This window comes from Octopus sinensis, linkage group LG3 (genome assembly GCF_006345805.1).
Source record: "Octopus sinensis linkage group LG3, ASM634580v1, whole genome shotgun sequence".
Taxonomy (NCBI): Eukaryota; Metazoa; Mollusca; class Cephalopoda; order Octopoda; family Octopodidae; genus Octopus; species Octopus sinensis.
The window spans coordinates 52,802,816-52,809,526 of record NC_042999.1 but is presented as its reverse complement, the minus strand read 5'-3'; positions in this window follow the sequence as shown (position 1 = coordinate 52,809,526).

Genomic DNA, 6,711 nt, shown 5'->3' with positions numbered 1-6,711 from the left:
TATCCCTCAACAGTTTCCAAATCCGATTATATTAAAACCAAACAAACAGTCTTTTTTGGTTCGATGCGAGTTGTTGATGAACCCTTATCGGTGTTTGTCAAGCCAGATTGAACATAGTCTAATTACAAAGAGACACTCTAGGAAATTAGAATGTCAAGAATGGATCAAGGTTATTCAATCTCTAACATGTTATTTTCTTAGTTCTCTATTATATCTGACTCGATATTTTGTTTATTTACTCAAAACAATGTACCCTACTGTCCACGTGTTACACACGCATGCGTATGGATATGTGTGTGTGTGTGTGTTAACATTTGTGCATAAGTGTGTGTATTTGCGTGTGTGTCTGTGCAGTGTGTATGTGTTGATCTCACTATCTGTATCTATTTAGCTATCTATCAATCTATCTAGCAAGATCCTGCTGTCTATATATATGAACTTCAAACAACTGGTCTTCCAAACTGACCAATCCAGCAACAGCCATGAACTGGCGACACACAGCTACACTGCAGCTTTCTGCCATTATGATTATCGTCTGTTTTCAACTTCATATTTCATACGCTGTAAGTTCTTCAAAACAATTTTCTTTGCTGTTTCTCATGGAAGCTCTCATTTACTACTGTTTAAGATACGTTTTAGTAAACACTAGACATTGTCTTGTTAAACCAATCTCTTTTTCTTAGCACCTTTCTTTTGTTTCATCAGTAAGTAGAGATATCTGTCTGTCTCTCCCTGTCTCTCTCTCACTCGTTCTCTCTTTCTCTCTTTCCTTCTCTCTCTCTATATATGTGTGTGTGCATTCACTTATTCTTTTACATGTTACAGTCATTTGACTGCGGCCATGCTGGAGGGCAGCTCTTTAGTCGAAGGAGTCGATCCAGGACTTATTCTTTGTAATCCTGGTACTTACTCTATCGGTCTCATTGCCAAACCGCTAGTTAAGGGGATGTAAACACACCAACATCGGTTGTCAAACGATGGTGGTCTGGGAGACAGACTACACTCACGCGCGCACGCACACAAACATGCACACACACATATATATACACATATTAATATATATGAAGAAACCTGTCGTATAAATGTGTGTATATATAATTTCGAGAAGCTTCTTTCAGTTTTCCGTTACAATATCTACTTACAATGCTTTGCTTGGCCCTAGGCTATAGCATAAGACATTCGAATGTGCCACAACGTGGCACTGGTATATATAGTAGAAATAGGCTTCAAAGAAAAAAATACATGTGGTATAAATAGGAGGAAGTAAAAATAAAACAAAGAAAATGCTGATTAGATATAAAAATAATGGCTTTTTAAAGAAAAGTAAAATATATATACATACAATTAGATGATTTGAGGTGGAATTATGTGGTCATTATTATGAATCATTATACAGCTTCAGTCATACTGGTATCGTCAGAAGCTGATCACTGCCTTTGAATGAACGCCGATTTCCAAACGGTGTTGGATCTAATACTACCTGAGTGAAAAGATTACATGCAAAGGACGTTCTGGAAGTGAGGCAATGAAGCTAGCTATAAATACTGGAATATAAATGGTTTATGGGATGTATGGAGATTAGTGGTATTATTGGTAAGGTTAGTAGTGTCCTGTATTAAGTTGTGTGTTCATGTTGAGTTGTAGATGATATTTATTAATGAAAGTTGATTCTTTATTTAATCTTTGCTGTACTGAGGTGTTTTGTGGACATTAATAAAGAGGGAAAATTAGGAAGTTTGGTTTGAGATTCCTAGCACATCTTTCTATGTGTTCACTGACCTGTATCTGTCTGTATTGTGGGTAGCGGATTTGTTCTTTGTGAAGATTTGTTCGTCATCGGAGGGACATTCCTGTTTGGCCTTTATAGTCATTTCCGCACCTTAAGCAAGTAATAGCATAGATTAAGTTTTCAGAGTCAGAGGTAAAATTTGATTTTATCTTTAATATTTCACCTTGTTTGAAGTGAAACTCCGTACCTTTCAAAGGTGGGGCATGTGCCACAGTTAGGCTACCCGCATTTTTTCACTTCGGTTTCGTTGTTAATGGATGAAGTCTTGCGCTGCTTAATATTTGTTTCAATGATTTTGGTTGCATTTTGCTCTGGTTAATTTTGTGTGAGCCTAAAATTTTGTTCATTGTTCTATCTCCAGTGAGAATGGGTAGATGTTGGATGATGATGTTGAAGGCCTCATTGCTTCTAGGGTTGTGTGTGGAGATGTATGGGAGTATTTTTAAGTCTTGTATAGTATTTCAGTTGACTTCCCTTAATGTTTGTATGTCTATTCCCTTTGCTCGTTTAATCACATCATTTATTAATGATGTGGGTAATGTCTCCTGATTAGTATTCAGTTGAGTTCAAGCAGTCTTCTTTCACGAGTATTGGTTTCCGAAACTATAGTACAGATTCCTTTCGCTAGATTATAAGGTATATTAATTTTTATGTGTTTGGGATCGTATGAGTTGAATAATAGATATCGTTTTTAAATCTGTGGTTTCATAGATGTCCGTTTCGATGTGGTTACTGATTATTTTAATTAGTATATCAAGAAAAGGAAGTTGTGTTTATTATTGTGTTCCATAGTTGCTATTGATGTTGTTGAGCATTGTTTTCAAATCGTTCCAAAGTATAAAGCAATCATCTAAGTAACTCTTTCAGTTCTCCCTTAAATAGCAATGAAAAGAGGTACCATATTTTTGTAGTGATGATTAGTATGTTTTAAATTCTAGATAACCCATTCCAAGGTTCGCAATGACTGGGGCCGCTCGAGTTCCCATTGCAATTCCACATATTGTCCATAGTAAACTATATCGAAATAGTTGTTCAGTACGATAAATTTCAGTGCTGCAATTAGGAAGTTGTCGTTGATGCTATCTAGGATCTCTTCTGGATATTTTTCTAGCTAGAAGGTGATCGCTTCTATACCATAATTGTGTAGGATATTGGTGTACAAGTTCAACACATCGAATGCTGCTAACAGGGTTCCTTCATTTATTGTTTTCGGGAGGTGATTAAGCATATCTAAATCATCCCTGATGAAGCTTTTCACATATTTTTAAGATTAGTTTCAGATGTTGAGGAAATTGCTCAAACGGTGGGTTTCACAAGTAGGACCAGCAATGATGGGTCTTAGTTTGAGGTCAGTAGGCGGGGAACATTAATGTACAGGTTTGGAACATCTTTGCAAGTTTTACTAATATGTTGATCTTTGCGTATTTTAGATAATCCGTAGAATAGACTTGGTCTGTATTTAAAATTGGATAAATAGTCAATTTCTATTTTAGTGAGGCGCTTTTCATATATTTGAAGTAAGGAGGATAAATGTTTAAGTGTCATCTGTGGGTTATAGCGCACTTGCTTCTCATAGTAAATATTGTTTTCCAACATCAAGAGTATTACATTTTTATAGAACTCTGTGTCCATCACCACTACCGCACTTCCTTTATCGGCTTCTTTAATGGTCAGGTTTATATCGTTTGTGTTGAAGTTGGATTTAATTCATTATTTTTGTAGGGTATTAAATGGAAAATTGGTCATGTGTTCACAAAAGTCATCAAGTGCTTTATTTCTGCCTTTTATAGGACAGTATTCGCTCCTGTTTTTTACTATTGAGTCATCTTCGCTGGTGTAGTTGTGAAGAGTTTCTGTGAAGTGTAATTTTCGACAAAAGTTCATAGTGTTTACCTTAAATTCATTCGGGTTCGATCTGTGAGGGGTTCGTGTGAACTTTAAACCTCTTGTTAGAATTTTAGTTTGTGTAGTACTTAGGAATTTATTTTCTTCAATAAATTGATTATTTTCAATTGTTCATGTATATTTTGTTCCATTTCACATCTCTGTTTCTCTGATTTAGATCTAAAAAATGGTTGTAGCAGGTGGATTCTTGTGGGAAATGTGAACTGTATTTGGCTTGATTAGGAGAAAATGGGTGCAAAGTGCGTCTGTAGTAAAATGTTTCTTTTTCAGTGCCTGTATAGTGGACTAGATTATGGTTGTTCTAAGGGTTGTTATATTGTCTAGTTAGGTTTCGTCTAGTTCAATGTTTCATACATATTTATAGATTTATATATGTGTGTATATATATATATATGCATATATTTATATACATGTATGTATTTATATACATGTATGTATGTATATGTATGTATATGTATGTATATGTATGTATTTATGTATATGTATGCATTTATATGCATATGTATGTATATGTATGTATGTGTATGTATATGTATGTATGTGTATGTATGTATATGTATGTGCATATATGTATATGTATGTATGTATATGTATGTATACATATGTATGTATGCATGTATATGTATGTATATATATGTATGTATTTATGTATATGTATGCATTTATATATACGTATATGTATTTATATGTCTGTATATGTATGTATGTATCTGTATGTGTATGTATGTGCATGTAAGAATGTGTATGTATATGTACGTGTATGTATATGTATGTATGTTTATGTATGTATGTCTGTATGTATGTGTATGTATGTATGCGTATGTATGTGTGTATGTATGTGTGTGTATGCATGTGTGTGCATGTATGTGTGTGTATTTGTTTGTATGTAAGTGTGTGTATATGTATGAATATGTATGTATATGTATGTATATATATGTACGTATGCATATGTATGTATATGTATGCATGTATATGTATGTATGTATATTTATGTATGTATATGCATGTATGTATATGTATGTATGTATATATGTATGGATATATATGTATGTATATGTATGTATGTATGTGTATGTATGTATGTGTATGTATGTGTGTATGTATGTGTATGTATGTGTATGTATGTGTATGTATGTGTGTGTATGTATATATTTATGTGCATGTATGTATATGTATGTATGTGTATTTATATATATGCGTATGTATGTGTGTGTATGTATGTGCGTGCATGTGTGTGTATGTATGTGTGTGTATGTATGCATGTGTATGTATATGCACGTGTATGTATATGCATGTGTATGTATGCATGTGTTTGTATGCATATGTATGTATATGTATTTATATGTATGTATGAATGTCACGTATGTATGTATATTTATATATGTATGTATATATGTATGTATGTATTTTATATATGTATGTATATGTGTGTATGTATATATGTGTGTGTGTATACGTGTGTGTATATGTGTCTGTAAATATATGTGTGTATGTATATGTTTATGTATATGTGTATGTATATATATGTATGTATGTATATATATATGTATATATATGAGAAACAAGTCAAGATAGAAAATGCTAAAATAATTTTATAAAGAACATTTCAGTACCGGTTTCGGTCATTTTGAGACCTTTTCAACTGTAACGATTAAACAATTAAATTTGGAAAAATTAAAAGAATAGTTTTTTTATAGGAATATTTGTATAGTGTTCCAATATAAGTGGCATTCTGCCTTTCTCTTTCTCCCTTGTTTGCACTTGTGTGTTCGAGGTCGTTGTGAATTCTTAGTAGGGTAGAAGAAGAAGGTTGATGAGGAGAGGGGGTGGAAAAATTTGGGAGTGCCTTGTTTGTCGTAGAGGGGCAAAATCCTGAAGCCTGGTGTTTTGTTGTTGGCGCAAGTATCTATGTGTTGGCTGAAAGCTATTTTTCTGTTTTGGGGAATTTTTATCTGGGATCTGTGCAGGGCCATTCTTTTACGCAAACTATTTTTTATTTGGCCTATGTACTGCTCTTGACACCCAGAGCAGGTTAGTGTGTATATCAGGTTCTCCGAAGCACATGTGAAGTTGCTTTTCACTGTAAACCGTTGTCCCTGTTTGAAGGAGAACTCTGATCCCTCAATTAGATAATCGCATATCCCGCAATTGGGTCTTCCACATTCTTTTACTGTCGGCTTCTGTGTTGAAGAGTGTATTCGGGCTTGTGTTAGGAGACTTTTCATAGAGTTAGGCTGTCTCTTGCTTTTTATGATCGTGTGTGTTTGGAGGATTGTGTTCATTCTGTGGTCTTTTTTTAGGAGAGGTATGCTGTGGAGGATTGTGCCGAATGCTTCATTGTTGAGAGGGTTGTGTGTGGAGATGTATGGTAAGGCTTTTGGTCGTAAGTTTTTCTTTGATTTGGGATGTCTCAGTTCCTGGATGTTAAGTTGAAGGGCATGCTGAATGCACACGTCAATAAGTGAAGGTGGGTAGTTCCTGGTGATAAGGGTATCTTTTAGTTCTTGTAGTCGTGTGTCTCTGGTGTTTACATTAGAAACTATAGTGCATATCCTTTTTGCTAGATTGAAGGGGATATTCATCCTGGTGTGTCTGGGGTGGCATGAATTGAATGGAAGATATTGCTTAGAATCTGTAGGCTTATAATATATGTCTGTTTCTATTACATTATTAGCTTTCTTAATGAGGATATCGAGGTAGGGGAGTTGTTGCTGGCTATATTCCATTGTGAATTGGATGTTTACGTCCAGTCCGTTTAAAATTTCTTGGAATTCTTTGAGTTTCTCTATATTTTCATGCCAAAGAATGAAACAGTCATCTAGATATCTCTTCCAGTTGTTTTCTATGTAGATGGAGAAAGGGCTGCCATATCTTTCTAGAACTTTACGTGGCAAAGGAGGGAGCCATTCGTGTACCCTTCGCAGTCCCCGATTTTTGTCGGTAGAAGTTGTCCTTGAAGGCGAAAAAGTTATTTTCCAGGTTAAATTTAACCCCTTCTATCACGAATTCTTTTTTGA